General features: G+C 39.1%; 1 pseudogene; it reads left to right on the top strand.

The window, feature by feature from the left end:
• The first annotated feature begins 15,781 nt into the window (after window positions 1–15,781).
• On the top strand, window positions 15,782–16,129 carry LOC113930166 (annotated as a pseudogene).
• The last annotated feature ends 704 nt before the right edge of the window (window positions 16,130–16,833 follow it).

Here is a 16,833-nt window from a genome sequence, read left to right as displayed (position 1 = left end):
TGTCAAAATCAAAAATAAAAATTTGGAGAACATCAAGGGTTTGCAAAAATAAAGAACCATAGGGATTCTCATGCACTGCCAGTAAAAATGCTATTTGACACAATAACTTTGAAAATTGTTAGGCAATGTCTAGTAACAGTGACCATATACATAATCCATAATCCAGCAATTTCTCTACCAGGTATTTATCCTCAAACTTATGCATGTATGCACCTAGATAAATGCACAAGGATGCATACTATAGCATTGTCCCTAATATATCCAAATTGGAAATAATACACATATCCATCAACAATAACTGGTGAATAAAGTGTTGAATACTCAATTAATAGAATTTTACACAGATTTATATTATTGAAAATGAATGAACTACATCTACACATAATAGCATAAAAGAAACTTAGAGATATTTACTGAAAGAAGCAAGGCAGAAAATAAAATACAGTATAATTTCATTCATTTATTTTTTTTGGCATTTTGAGTAATTTATTTTTTATTTTTTTATTTTTTTCTTTAAATTTTTTATTATGTTAATCACCATACATTACATCATTAGTTTTTGATGTAGTGTTCCATGATTCATTGTTTGTGCATGACACCAAGTGCTCCACGCAGAACGTGCCCCCTTTAATACCCATCACCAGGCTAACACATCCCCTCACCACCCTCCCCTCTAGAACCTCAGTTTGTTTTTCAGAGTCCATCTTCTCTCATGGTTTGTCTCCCCCTCTGATTTACTCCCCTTCATTCTTCCCCTTCTGCTATCTTCTTTTTCTTTTTTTATTTCTTAACATATATTGCATTATTTATTTCAGAGGTACAGATGTGTGATTCAACAGTCTTGCACAATTCACAGTGCTCACCATAGCACATACCCTCCGCAATGTCTATCACCCAGCCACCCCATCCCTCCCACCCCCCCACCACTCCAGCAAACCTCAGTTTGTTTCCTGAGATTAAGAATTCCTCATATCAGTGAGGTCATATGATACATGTCTTTCTCTGATTGACTTATTTCACTCAGCATAACAACCTCCAGTTCCATCCACGTCATTGCAAATGGCAAGATCTCATTCTTTTTGATGGCTGCATAATATTCCATTGTGTATATATACAACATCTTCATTATCCATTCATCTGTCGATGGACATCTTGGTTCTTTCCACAGTTTGGCTTTTGTGGACATTGCTGCTATAAGCATTGGGGTGCATGTACCCTTCAGATCCCTACATTTCTATCTTTGTGGTAAATACCCAGTAGTGCAATTGCTGGATCGTATGGTAGCTCTATTTTCAACTGTTTGAGGAACGTCCATACTGTTTTCCAGAGTGGTTGCACCAGCTTGCATTCCGACCAACACTGTAGGAGGGTTCGCCTTTCTCCACATCCCCGCCAATGTCGGTGGTTTCCTGACTTAATTTTAGCCATTATGACTGGTGTGAGGTGGTATCTCATTGAGGTTTTGATTTGCATTTCCCTGTTGCCGAGCGATGTTGAACACTTTTTCATGTGTTTGTTGGCCATTTGGATGTCTTCTTTGGGAAAATGTCTGTTCATATATTCTGCCCATTTCTTGATTGGATTATTTGTTCTTTGGGTGTTGAGTTTGATAAGTTCTTTATAGATTTTGGATACTAGCCTTTTATCTGATATGTCATTTGCAAATATTTTCTCCCATTCTGTCGGTTGTCTTTTGGTTTTGTGGACTGTTTCTTTTGCTGTGCAAAAGCTTTTTATCTTGATGAAATCCCAATAGTTCATATTTGCCCTTGCTTCCCTTGCCTTTGGTGATGTTTCTAGAAAGAAGTTGCTGCAGCTGAGGTCAAAGAGGTTGCTGCCTGTGTTCTCCTTTAGGATTTTGATGGACTCCTGTCTCACATTTAGGTCTTTCAACCATTTGGAGTCTATTTTCGTGTGTGGTGTAAGGAAATGGTCCAGTTTCATTCTTCTGCATGTGGTTGTCCAATTTTCCCAACACCATTTGCTGAAGAGACTGTCTTTTATCCATTGGACATTCTTTCCTGCTTTGTCAAAGATTAGTTGACCATAGAGTTGAGGGTCCGTTTCTGGGCTCTCTATTCTGTTCCATTGAGCTATGGGTCTGTTTTTGTGCCATTACCATACTGTCTTGGTGATGACAGCTTTGGAATAGAGCTGGAAGTCCGGAATTATGGCTATTTGGGGTCTCTTCTGGTTCCATAAAATTTTAGGATTATCTGTTCCATTTCTTTGAAAAAAGTGGATGGTATTTTGATGGGGATTGCATTGAATGTGTAGATTGCTCTAGGTAGCATTGTCATCTTCACAATGTTTGTTCTTCCAATCCATGAGCATGGAACTTTTCTCCAATTATTTGTGTCTTCAAATTCTTTCACGAATATTTTATAGTTTTCTGAGTACAGATTATTTGCCTCTTTGGTTAGATTTATTCCTAGGAATCTTATGGTTTTGGGTGCAATTGTAAATGGGATTGACTCCTTAATTTATATCTTTTCTGTCTTGTTGTTGGTGTATAGGGATGCCACTGATTTCTGAGCATTGATTTTATATCCTGCAACTTTACTGAAATCCTGTATGAGTTCTAGCATTTTTGGGGTGGACTCTTTTGGGTTTTCCACATAAAGTATCATATCATCTGCAAAGAGTGAGTTTCACTTCCTCTTTGCCGATTTGGATGCCTTTGATTTCTTTTTTTGTCTAATTGCTGTGGCTAGGACTTCTAATACTATATTGAATAGCTGTGGTGAGAGTGGACATCCCTGCCGCATTCCTGACCTCAGGGGGAAAGCTCTCAGCTTTTCTCCATTGAGAATGATATTCACTGTAGGTTTTCCATAGATAGCCTTTATGATATTGAGGTATGTACCCTCCATCCCTATACTCTGAAGAGTTTTGATCAAGAAAGGATGTTGTACTTTGTCAAATGCTTTTTCTGCACCTATTGAGAGGATCATATGATTTTTGTTCTTTCTTTTGTTAATATATTGTATCATGTTCATTGATTTGCAGATGTTGAACCATCCTTGCAGCCAAGGGATAAATCCCACTTGGTCATGGTGAATAATCCTTTTAATGTACTTTTGGATCCTATTGGCTAGTATTTTGGTGAGAATTTTTGCATCCATGTTCATCAAGGATATTGGTCTGTAATTCTCCTTTTTGATGGTGTCTTTGTCTGGTTTTGGGATCAAGGTAATGGTGGACTCATAAAACGAGTTTGGAAGTTTTCCTTCCATTTCAATTTTTTGGAACACTTTCAGGAGAATAGGTATTAATTCTTCTGTGAATGTTTGGTACAATTCCCCCAGGAAGCCATCTGGCCCTGGGCTTTTGTTTGTTGGGAGATTTTTGATGACTGCTTCAATTTCCTTAGTGGTTATAGGTCTGTTCAGGTTTTCTATTTCTTCCTGGTTCAGTTTTGGTAGTTGATACATCTCTAGGAATGCACCCATTTCCTCCAGGTTATCTAATTTGCTGGCATAGAATTGGTCATAATATGTTCTTATAATTCTTTGTATTTCTTTCGTGTTGCTTGTGATCTCTCTTCTTTCATTCATGATTTTGTTTATTTGAGTCATTTCTCTTTTCTTATTGATAAGTCTGGACAGGGGTTTGTCAATCTTGTTAATTCTTTCAAAGAACCAGCTCCTAGTTTCGTTGATCGGTTCTACTGTTCTTTTGGTTTCTATTTCATTGATTTCTGCTCTGATCTTTATTATTTCTCTTTTCTTGCCGGGATTAGGCTTTATCTGCTGTTCTTTCTCCAGCTCCTTTAGGTGTAGGGTTAGGTTGTGTATTTGAGACCTTTCTTATTTCTTGAGAAAGGTTTGTATTGCTATATACTTTCCTCTTAGGACTTCCTTTGCTGTATCCCAAAGGTTTTGAACAATTGTGTTTTCAGTTTCATTGGTTTCCATGATTTTTTAAAATTCTTCTTTAATTTCCTGGTTGACCCATTCATTCTTTAGTAGGATGCTCTTTAGCCTCCATGTATTTGAGTTCTTTCCGACTTTCCTCTTGTGATTGAGTTCTAGTTTCAAAGCATTGTGGTCTGAAAATATGCAAGGAATAATCCCAATCATTTGGTACCAGTTGAGACCTGATTTGTGACCTCGGATGTGTTCTATTCTGGAGAATGTTCCATGGGCACTAGAGAAGAATGTGTATTCTGTTGCTTTGGGGTGGAATATTCTGAATATGTCTGTGAAGTCCATTTGGTCCAGTGTGCCATTTAAAGTCTTTATTTCCTTGTTGATCTTTTGCTTAGATGATCTGTCCATTTCAGTGAGGGGGTTGTTAATGTCCCCCACTATTATTGTATTGTTATCAATGTGTCTCTTTGTTTTGTTATTAATTGCCTTATATAATTTGTTGGTCCCATGTTAGGGGCATAGATATTTACAATTGTTAGATCTTCCTGTTGTATCGGCCCTTTAAGTAGGATATAGTGTCTTTCTTCATCTCTTATTACAGTCTTTGTTCTAAAATCTAATTTGTCTGGTATGAGGATTGCCATCCCAGCTTTCTTTTGGTGTCCATTAGCATGGTAACGGGTTTTCCACTCCCTCACTTTCAATGTGGGGGTGTCTTTGGGTCTAAAATGAGTCTCTTGCAGACAGCATATCAATGGGTCTTGTTTTTTAATCCAATCTGATAGCCTGTGTCTTTTGATTGGGGCATTTAGCCCATTTACATTCAGGGTAACTATTGAAAGATATAAATTTAGTGCCATTGCATTGCCTTTAAGGTGACTGTTACTGTATATTGTCTGTGTTCCTTTCTGGTCTATGTTACTTTTAGGCTCTCTCTTTGCTTAGAGGACCCCTTTCAATATTTCTTGGAGGGCTGGTTTCGTGTTTGCAAATTCCTTTAGTTTTTATTTTTCCTGGAAGCTTTTTATCTCTCCTTCAGGTTTCAATGACAGTCTAGCTGGATATAGTATTCTTGGCTGCATATTTTTCTCGTTTATTGCTCTGAAGGTATCATGCCAGTCCGTTCTGGCCTGCCAGGTCTCTGTGGATAGGTCTGTTGCCAATCTAATGTTTCTACCATTATAGGTTACATATCTCTTCTCCTGAGGTGCTTTCAAGATTTTTTCTTTGTCTCTGAGACTCGTAAGTTTTACTATTAGGTGTCGGGGTGTTGACCTATTTTTATTGATTTTGAGAGGGTTTCTCTGTGCCTCCTGGATTTTGATGCCTGTTTCCTTCCCCACATTAGGGAAGTTCTCTGCTATAATTTGCTCCAATATACCTTCTGCCCCCCTCTCTCTTTTTTCTTCTTCTGGGATCCCAATTATTTTTATGTTGTTTCATCTTATCGTATCACTTATCACTCGAATTCTGCCCTTGTGATCGAGTAGTTGTTTATCTCTCTTTTTCTCAGCTTCTTTATTTTCCATCATTTGGTCTTCTATATCACTAATTCTCTCTTCTGCCTCATTTATCCTAGTAGTTAGTGCCCCCATTTTTGATTTCACCTCATTAATGGCCTTTTTGATTTCGACTTTGTTAGATTTTAGTTCTTTTATTTCTCCAGGAAGGGTTTCTTTAATAACTGCCATGCTTTTTTCAAGCCCAGCTTGTATCTTTAAAATCATGATTCTGAAGTCTAGGTCCAACATCGTACTAATGTCCGTATTGACTAGGTCCCTGACAGACGGTACTACCTCTTGTTCTTTTTGTTCAGTTGATTTTTTTCATCTTGTCATTTTGTCCAGAGGAGAATAGATGAATGAGAGAACAAAATGTTAACAGGTTAACAATGTCCCCAGAAAATATACTCTAAAAAAATCAGAAAATACCTGAAACCAGGGGAAAAGAAAGGGAAAGAAAGAAAAAAGAAAGAGAAAAGAAAAAAAAGAAAAAGATAAAGATAAAAACAAACAAAAATAGAACAAAACAGAAAAACAGAATATGATCAAATATGATCAGGCGAGTGCATATATCAGTGCCACACACTAGATTTTTGGTGTATTTTGGTCTGTTAGAAGAACGTGCCTCCTAAAACTTTAAAGAAAGGAAGACTTATATGTGTACAAAATAAAGGTTGATACAATGAAGGGATGGAATATGAATGTAAAGATGAAAATTATGAAAGATTTTCTAAAAGGAATTGATGATAAGAAGTTGTTTGAAAAAAGAATGTGAAGGTTTAAAAAAATGAAAAAAAAGGGAGAATGTGATCAGGCAGGAGACTAGAACTAAGCCATACACTAGTGATTTAGGGTGTATTTTGATCTGTTAGAAGAAACTGCATCTCAAAATTTTAAAGAGAGAACAACTTATATATATATGCCAAAAATAAGGGTAACTACTATGAAGGGATAGAATATGACTCTAAAAATGAGAAATAAAAATGTTTTTTTTTTTTTAAAAGGGATTGATGTTGGTTGAAAAAGGGAAAAAGAAAAATTCAAAAAAAAAAACCGTTGAAAAAATTAACTTTGAAAGACTAATGAATCATGGTAAAAACGCCATGAATTCTATTTGCAGTATTCTCCTAGCGCTGGAGTTCTCCCGTTCTCATTGATCGGTAAACTTGGTCTTGGCTGGCTGTTCATGCTGATCTTCTGGGGTAGGGGCCTGTTGCCGTGGTTCCCAAATGTCTTTGCTGGAGGCAGAATTGCCCTATACTTGTCGGTCTGGGCTAAGCAATCTGCTCGGATTTGCTCTCCGGAGCTTTTGTTCCCTGCAAGCTCTTGGTACAGCTTTGGAGGATGAGAGTGAAAACAGTGGCCTCCCAATCTCCGCCCAGAGGAGCTGAGAACTCAGGGCCCTGCTCCTCAGTGTTCCCCCAGAGAAAAGCAGTCGATCACTCCCAACTCCCCAGTCTCTGGCCGCACTCCGTGCTCACCTGGCCTGTGACCGAGTGTTTCTAGCTCTGGCACCTGAGCCCGTGTGAAGTCTCCAAACCCAGCAGATCCCTGCAGTGTGCTCCTGCATCACTCCTCCCGGGGGAGGAAGGGGAGTCTCCCTGGATCTGCCGCTTGTTGGGTCCCTGCTGGAGGCTCAGTGGCCCGACTGTGGTTTATGGCAACCCTGAGCTGAGAGCCTGCACCTCGGCTCTGTCTCTGCAGCCAGCTTCCCCGCTCCAATACCTGGGAGCTCTGCTGCACTCAGGCACCCCCAGTGTTTCTGTGACCCCGAGGGTCCTGAGACCACACTGTCCCACGAGGGTTCAACCAACTGCTTAGCCACTGGAGCGACATCCCTCAGTGGAACCGACTTCTAAAAGTTCCGATTTTGTGCTCCGTGGCTCTATCATTTGCCAGAAGTGGCTGACTGAGGCCCCCTCCTCTGCTGTCTATCCTCCCGAATATCACATCGGATTCACTTCTCCGCATGTCCTACCTTCCAGAAAGTGGTCGCTTTTCTGTTCAGAGAATTGTTGCTATTCTTTTCTTTGATCTCCTGTTGAGTTTGTAGGTGTTCAGAATGATTTGATCCCTATTCCGCTGAATTCCTGAGACCAGACGAAATCCAGGTCTCCTACTCCTCTGCCATCTTGCTCTGCCCCCTCATTTAAATTTTTAAAAATACTGGCCAAACAATCAGGGAAATCCAAATCAAAACCTCAATGAGATACCACCTCACACCAGTCAGAATGGCTAAAATTAACAAGTCAGGGAATGACAGATGTTGGCGGGCATGTGGAGAAAGGGGAACCTTCCTACACTGTTGGTGGGAATGCAAGCTGGTGCAACCACTCTGGAAAACAGTATGGAGGTTCCTCAAACAGTTGAAATTAGAGCTACCATTCGATCCAGCAATTGCACTACTGGGTATTTACGCCAAAGATACAAATGTAGGGACCCGAAGGGGTACGTGCACCCCAATGTTTATAGCAATGTCCACAATAGCCAAACTGTGGAAAGAGCCAAGATGTCCATCGACAGATGAATGGATAAAGAAGATGTTCTATATATACACAATGGAATATTATGCAGCCATCAAAAGGAATGAGATCTTGCCATTTGCAACGACGTGGATGGAACTGGAGGGTGTTATGCTTAGTGAAATAAGTCAATCAGAGAAAGACATGTATCATATGACCTCACTGATATGAGGAAATCTTAATCTCAGGAACAAACTGAGGGTTGCTGGAGTGGTCGGGGGTGGGAGGGATGGGGTGGCTGGGTGATAGACATTGGGGAGGGTATGTGCTACGGTGAGCGCTGTGAATTGTGCAAGACTGTTGAATCACAGATCTGTACTTCTGAAACAAATAACGCAACATATTTTAAGAAAAAAGAAAAAGAAGAAGATAGCAGGAGAAGAAGAATGAAGGGGAGTAAGTCAGAGGGGGAGACGAACCATGAGAGATGATGGACTCTGAAAAACAAACTGAGGGTTCTAGAGGGGAGGAGGGTAGGGGGATGGGTTAGCCTGGTGATGGGTATTAAAGAGGGCACATTCTGCATGGAGCACTGGGTGTTATGAACAAACAATGAATCATGGAACACTACACCAAAACAAATGATGTAATATATGGTGATTAACATAACAATAAAAAAATAAAAAAAAATACCGGCCAAACAATGTTATATTGCTTAGTGATGTATAAAGCGATAGTGTATTAAAAAGAAACATGGAAATGATTATTAGACAGGATTGTGGATAGTTCATCCATGGTCAAAAAAAGGGGGGGAGGGAGGTAAAGAGTATACTGGAATAGTTGCAGGGAAATCCACACATGTGGTAGTAAAAGACAGACTCTAGAGCCAAAGTGCATGGTATATACCCCAGCTGTCTGACCTTGCGAAAATTTTGCAATTTCTTTTTGCTTCTCAGCCTCCTCATCTGTAAAATAGGGAAAATGATAGTAGTTATCAAACAGAAAGCACCCACGAAATTCTAAGCACAGAGGAAGCATTCAATAAATGGTAGTTATTGTAAATATTATTGATTTTAGGCTCCTCATTTACTCAATATTTATTAAGCTCCTACTATGTGCCAGAAACTGCAAGGCATGATGATGTTTACCCTCAAGAGGGTTATAATATTTCAGAAGAGATGGTCATCTAGACAACAATTTTATTGAAAGATTATGTGACACTGCATTCTAAATGTTTTATGAAAATAAAATGGACTGTAGCTGAATGTACAACGTTTGGTGTAAAGATCAAGTCATTAATTTCTCACCAAATGCTCAATTTCATCCAGTTACTGCAAGTGAACAAATGAAGTTTTGTTATTTTTATTTGTTTTAAAATCTATAGTCTGCTATCTCATCAATTATTAATAAATCTCTAGACATGGCCAGAATTCAAGATCTGTCTTTCCAATTAAACATCACATTCTCATGTATTCATTCAATATTTATTAACATTCATTACATGTAAAGTTCCGGGATTAACACAAGGATGTAAATCAGTCCTTTTCAAAAAATGACCTCAGCCCAATGTGAATACAGACATTTAAAAAATAGACAATACAATCTAATATGGTAAATGTGTAAAAATAGATTAGAATGAGTTATTACAGGAACATTTAGGAGGAAAGAATGGTTGTTCAGTACCCCAAGAGGTCAGGCACGGGCTTTCTGTGGAAATGTGATATGTAAACTAAAATTTAGGAGATGAGTAGAATGTGAACAGATGACTGTAATGTAGTGGTGCACAAGGATGATAAGGGCAGTATTAGAATCATGTGGGAAGATTCTGTGATGCACCATGGTATGTTCTGGAATTTAATGTGGTATGGAAAGACTGGAGAATAGAGTGCAGTGATTGGTGAGCAGTGAAGATGGGAGATGGAAGAAGGTAAGATGAGGCTAGAGCATGAAAATACCTGTATGCTAAACTAAGATGTTCCACTTTCATTTCAAAGATGATGGGGAAAAAAAAAGATGCTGAGAAACGATTGAACAAAAAACTTCAAGAAAGAAAGCAAATTGTCTTCCTCACCAACCTTCAGCCAATTGTATCTAATGCCTCCTTTATACCCAATCTAAGCTCCTGCTTTTACCTAACAAAGATGGAATCCAGATCTGGCTTATTTAAGAAACTGACCTTGATGAGTGTTTTATACTATGGCTCAAGTACTTTGCTCTTCCTCAAACTTACACCCATTGCTGCTAGAGTGCCAAACTGTAAGCAGTCAGTGAGGAGGGTGAATGAGAGCCATTTAGGGAGTCTTGTGGAGTGTTAAGGACCTAAAAGAGGATTTACTCTGCTTTTATTGTGGTGGCCAGGGAAGATAAATCATTTTACCCCACTTCTCCTCCAGTTATATCTAGCAAGTCCTTTTTTGCCTGAGTATCTCCTCTTGCCTCCATGAGTGTATGTGTATAAGGCCAAAGGACCTACGGGAAAGGAAATGCCTGAAGTGACCTTCCCCAGACCTTAGGAACAATGCAATTAGACCTTGTACTTAGAAATGTGTTCACTCGGGACGCCTGGGTGGCTCAGTCAGTTAAGCATCTGCCTTTGGCTCAGGTCATGATCCCAGGGTCCTGCGATCGAGCCTCATGTCAGGTTCCTTCCTCAGAGCGGGGAGCCTGCTTCTCCCTCTGCCTGACATTCCCCCTGCTTGTGCTCTCTCTCTCCAAATAAATAAATAAATAAATAAATAAATAAATAAATAAATAAAATCTTAAAAAAAAAATGTGCTTACAGCTCACATTCCAGATCCTAAAGTCCAAAGAAGGCATTTGGGACAACAGGATATTTTTAGCTCTTTTAAAGCACTCTTCCCCACCTTGTGTCTTCCAATAAAAAGAAAGTTTAACTGGGTGTTATACACAACTAATGAATCGTTGAACACTACATCAAAAACTAACAATGTACTATATGGTGGCTAACTGAACATAATAATAAAAAAATAAATAAAATAAAATTATAATCCAAGAAAAAAAAGTAAGTCTAGGTGTTTTACTCTCAAACATGGTTCAAAGACTAAATTGTATATGACAGAAGGGGACTGCCTTTAAAGTGGAAAAACACTAAACTGGAAGCCAGGATATTATCCTATGACAATAAACCAAAAATTATTAAAAAAAACACTCCAAAAGATAAGAATTCCACTAGTCTGAACAAAAGAATTATAGAAGTCCAAAGGGCTACTTCTGTAACTTGCAGGGAAGGTATTATATTCATCTTTTTATCTGAAGTGAGCAGATATGTATGTGCTATAGAAGTGACACTGAGGAGAAAGTGAAGGAGATTGAGGAACACCTTTCTCTAGATTCCACCTTAATCAAATAGAATAAAGACATTGTTACACCAACTGTATAAATACTGTAAAAGGAATCCAGAAATATAGTTCTTCAACAATATAAAAGGGAACCAGATTCATGCAACTAGACAGAGAAGAGTAACATTAAGGAGAAGAGAGAAATAAAACCTGTGCTCTTAGAGAAACATAGTTAAATACAAAGTTGTTCACAGACAGGGTATTTCCCAACCTTCTGGGGAACAACGCCCTTTGATATATAACCAACTGTGAAGAGACTGGAAAGGATTAAAAAAAAAAGTTGAGTGGACAGAAGCTAGGAACTTGACACACGAGGTTGGAGAGAAATAAAAGAAATGAGAAAAGAAACTGCTAAATTGAATATTATTCTGACAAAAATTGAGCATTGATTTTATTTTATTTATTATTTATTATTTATTATTTTTTAAAGATTTTATTTATTTATTTGAGAGAGAGAGAATGAGAGATAGAAAGCATGAGAGGGAAGAGGGTCAGAGGGAGAAGCAGACTCCCTGCTGAGCAGGGAGCCCGATGTGGGACTCGATCCCGGGACTCCAGGATCATGACCTGAGCCGAAGGCAATCGCTTAACCAACTGAGCCACCCAGGCACCCTTATTTTATTTTTTAAAGATTTTATTTATTTATTTATTTATTAAAGAGAGAGAGAAAGTGAGCACGAGCAGGGTGAGGGGCAGAGGGAGAGTGAGAGGGACAGGCAGACTCCCCACTGAGCATGGAGCCAGATTCTGGCTCTATCCCAGGATCCTGAGATCTAAGTCAGATTCTTAACCCACTGAGCCACCCAGGCACCCCAAGCACTGATTTTAAAGTGAGATTTCATAAGTCTGAATTTGCTTTAGATGTGGGTTTGTGTGTGTGTGTGTGTGTGTGTGTGATTTATTTCCCTTCTCATCTATTACCTCACCAACATTCAAGCATAATTTTTGCTAAATTAAATGAAAATATATGTGCCACTAGCAGTGATCATCACCACAAAAATATATTAATGCATTTGTTTATAAAGATTTCTTATACAAAGTATTGCTTACATAAAATATTTTCAGACTCATAATTCTGCCAGTTTTTCTCTGCCTCCTGCCTTGATTATAGAACAAAATTATTCCTTTCTGTGAACTACTGCAGAGCAACTAAAATTGAATCATGTAAGACCTCTACCCAATGAAAAATATTTAGATGATATTATTTCAATGAGGTAGCATCGATGATGCTTTGTGTAGCAGAGAATGTAAATATTGAGGTTTCTTTCAAACTAGAAACCTCTGGGACTATTTTAATGAAGAGGTAAATTCCAGAGATTAGAATACTGTTTATATCTTCTTCATTTTCCTCAACTATTAGCTCTGATTCTTTTTAGGAAGGAATCAACCTTTCTGAATCACATACCCTGAATACATATAACTAGGCTAGTGAATTCTCATTATCTCTATATCCTCCTTCTCCTGAGAGTTCCTTACAAACTTCCCCTGGTGGCTTCTAGGTTTACACTCATTAAAATTGTGATGATTTGCCTAGAGGTGTTGAAACTGTAGTTACAGGGTGAGGATCAAAGAAGACTGACAAAATACATCAACCACTATCATTTATCTGCTAAAATAACATCAGTAATTAGACCATTAGCTGAACAGTAGTGATAGACTCTGTCCCCCCTATTGTGGTGGTGGAGTTCTGAGGATGCCATCCCTGTGATAACAAAGTTGGATATTCTACTAATATATTACCAGGATAGGAAGCAGTGGTTAATGAAGGGAGACAGGAAATTTGGAATAACTTTCTTCCCCTTATCATTTACTACACTTTGCTACTATGTGTAAACCAGGGTGTGTGCTGGAAGGGGGCAGGCAACAAGACACTACCAGTTTTGAGCTTTGTACCAGTTATCTCAAGGTTCTTTTCATGTATTTTCTCACTGAGGGACTTGCAATATCTATCTTGACATCATACTTATCTATATATCATGAAAAGTCATCTCTGTCAATTCCTGCTTCCCCAAGCCCATCATTACCAGTTGTAAAGGCATTCAACCGTTGTTTCTTCCTTGCTCAGTGCCTGAAGCATTATTGACCTATCCTAGAACTATATTGGAAAACTTTCCTTCAATTTTACTGTTTTAAACTGCCCAGTATGCAGTATATGTAGGACTACTCCCTGGGCACTTCTGTGTCCACTAAATTGCTGCCCTTCCTGCTCTCTACAACAAAGTTGAATATGCTAAACAATTTTCAATTCTTTAGTTAAGGTAATGAATTAAACTCCATTTCCCTTTTGGGAGCTAATTTCCTGTCCTAAATTTGAGTCAGCTTAGCTTTTGGGTGCCTGAATGCAGTGCTTTTAGTTCTTGTCAAGCCCCTCACTCAAAAGCTAGATTATTTAATGTGCCCTGAGTAACTGGCTAGAGAGATGGTTTTAAGTATGTCCACAAATTCTTTGGTCTCCCTCCCTTTAAGAGGTAGAACTTAATTCCCCTTTCCTGAGTGTATGCAGACTTAGAGACTTGCTGCTAATGAATAGAATAATGCAGAAAAGACAGTGTGTGACTTCCGAGACTAGGTCCTAAAGGCACTGTGACTTTCCCCTCTTTCCTTGATCACTCAATCTGGGCTGAGCCAGCTGCTGTGTCAGGAGAAAACGTCCATATGGGAAAGAACTGCTTCTTTTAACAACCATGTGAATGAGGCATTTTTAAATTTGATCCTATTGTCCTAGCTAAGTCTTCAAATGACTACCACCCAGGCTGAATCTTCTTTTTCTTCAATTTTTATTTAAATTCCAGTTACTTAACATACAGTGTAATATTAGCTTCAGGTGTAGAATTCAGTGATTCATCACTTACATACAATACCCAGGTGCTTGTCCCAAAAGGTGCCTCCTTAATCCCCATCAAATATTTAACCCATCCCCATGCCTACTTCCCCACCAGTAACCTTCAGTTTGCTCTCTTTAAGTAAGACTGTTTACTGGATTGCCTCTTTTTTTCCCCCCTATGTCCATCTGTTTTGTTTCTGATATTCCATGTATGGGTGAAATCATATGTTATTTGTCTTTCTCTGACTGACTTACTTTGCTTAGCATAATACTCTCTAGCTCCATCCATGTCCCTGCAAATGGCAAGATTTCATTCTTTTCTATGGCTAAGATTCCATTATATATATACCTGTCTTCCTTATCCATTCATCAGTCCATGGACATTTGGATTCTTTCCATAATTTGGATATTATTGATAATAATGCTATAAACATGAGGGTGCATGTGTCCTTTCAAATTAGTATTTTTTGTTTTCTTTTGGTAAATACCTAGTAGTGCAATTGCTGGATCATAGGGTAGTTCTGTTTTGTTTTTCTTTTTGTTTTTTAAGAGAGAGAGACTGAGAGTGTATGCAGGTGTGCATGAATGGGGCAAGGGGCTGAGGAAGAGGGGGAGAATCTTAAGCAGGCTCCATGCTGAGCATGAGGCTTGATCTCACAACACTGAGATCATGACCTGAGCCAAAATCAAGAGTCAGATGGTTAACCTACTGAACCATCCAGGCACCCCAGGGTAGTTCTATTTTTAACCTTTTGAGGAACCTCCATACTGTTTCCTGAGTGGCTGCACCAGTTTGCATTCCCACCACTACAGCTTTGTAATATAACTTGAAGTCCAGAATTCTGATGCCTCCAGCTTTGCTTTGCTTTTTCAAGGCTGCTTTGGCTATTTGGGATCTTTTGTGTTCCATACAAATTTTAGGATTGTTTCTTCCAGCTCTGTGAAAAATGTTCGTGGTATTTTGATAAGGATTGTATTAAATGTATAAACTGTTTTGGGTAGTATAGGCATTTTAACAATATTTGTCCTTCCGTTCCATGAGCATGGAATGTTTTTCCATTTCTTTGTGTCATCTTCCAATTTCTTGCATCAGTGTTTTATAGTTTTCAGAGTACAGATCTTTTACCTCTTTGGTTAGGTTTATTCCTAGGTATCTTATGGTTTTTGGTGGAATTGTAAATAGGATAGATTCCTTGATTTCTCTTTTTGCTGCTTCATTATCAGTGTATAGAAATGCAACAGATATCTGTATGTTGATTTTGTATCCTGCAAATTTACTGAATTTGTGTATCAGTTCTAGGAATTTTTCGGTGAAGTTTTTTGGATTTTCTACATAGAGTATCATCATCTGCAATAGTGAAAGTTTGACTTCTTCCTTGCAGATTTGGGTACATTTTATTTCTTTTTGTTGTCTGATTGCTGAAGTTAGGACTTCCAGTACTATGTTAATTAACAGTGGTGAGCCCTCCTGGCCAGGGCCTCTCTGATGGGTCTGCTCAAAGTTTGTGGCTGCCCCTGCACCAGCATTCCTGATATATGGGTGATACCCTGAAATGGGTCTCAGGGTGAGGGGCAGTCATATTTGCTCCTGAGGCCCCAACCGTCAACAACAAAAAGTGTGCAGGAGGTGATGGGGACACATAGCCGGGCAGTAGGCTGTGGGTCTGCCTTGTTGCCACCTGGCCTTGCCACGGACTCCACTGCCACCCTCATGAGCCTGGCCCTTCAGAGCCCCTGCCAGGGCACCCCACTGATCAGGGAGATGTCTTAGAAACCAAACTTGGCTGTGCACATGTCTTCCCCCCACCTCAGTACTGCTGGGAGCATCCACCCACCCTACACCAGTCTGGTGACATCCTCATGGTACCACTACCTGCTGAGTGACTACAGGCCACCATCTCCAGTGTGCACCCAGGGAACTGGGAACAGCCATGTAACCCAAAACAAATATGCTGAACTGTTGGCCATTATGGAGGAGTTGGGGAAAGAGATTAGACCCATGTATGTGGGGAGGAAGAGAGCCAGGGAGAGAGTAAAATTAGGCATTAGTCACACTAGAAGGCTGGTTCCAGAGTGCTTGGTTGAAATGAAACAGAATACCAGATCCTAGTTGCCTGTTAGTGTGGAAGGTTTTCCGTTTCCCTCCAAGATGAGAAATTACAGCTCATCTCCCATGTTCAGATGAAACTCTTGTTTTCAAAATGGTAATGGATTGGTTTCTCCTTCCTGTGTCCCTCCCATGGTTCATGAGGCTCTGAGATCGAAAAATATTTTGTAGTTGATCAGGATTTACATTTTATATAGTTAAGAACTACCCAGGGTTTTGTTTTTGTTTTTGTTGTAAGCATTGATTTAAAAGATGTATGTAAAAGATACCTATCTCACAGGAAAGATACCAGTGTCTCCTTTTCATCACTTATTTTATTTATTTATTTATTTATTTATTTAAAGATTTTGTTTTTGTTTATTTGAAAGAGAGACACAGCAAGAGCAGGAACACAAGCAGGGGGGGTGGGAGAGGGAGAAGCAGGCTTCCCGCTGAGCAGGGAGCCTGATGTGGGACTTGATCCCAGGACCTTGGGATCATGACCTGAGCCGAAGGCAGATGCTTAACAACTGAGCCACCCAGGCACCCTCATCACTTATTTTAAATACAGTTATTTTACCCAGATTCTTTTTGTTTTTTGTTCCTTTTCATAAGCTAATACAACAACTCTGTGGGTTGTTTTTAGTGCATACATTTGCCACATTGTGTGGATTCCACTTAATGGAACATCTTTTGTGCTTAAGCATTTGCTTGCATCGCTATAAGTG

Source organism: Zalophus californianus, chromosome X (genome assembly GCF_009762305.2).
Source record: "Zalophus californianus isolate mZalCal1 chromosome X, mZalCal1.pri.v2, whole genome shotgun sequence".
Classification (NCBI taxonomy): Eukaryota; Metazoa; Chordata; class Mammalia; order Carnivora; family Otariidae; genus Zalophus; species Zalophus californianus.
This window is presented reverse-complemented; position numbering and strand designations above follow the sequence as displayed.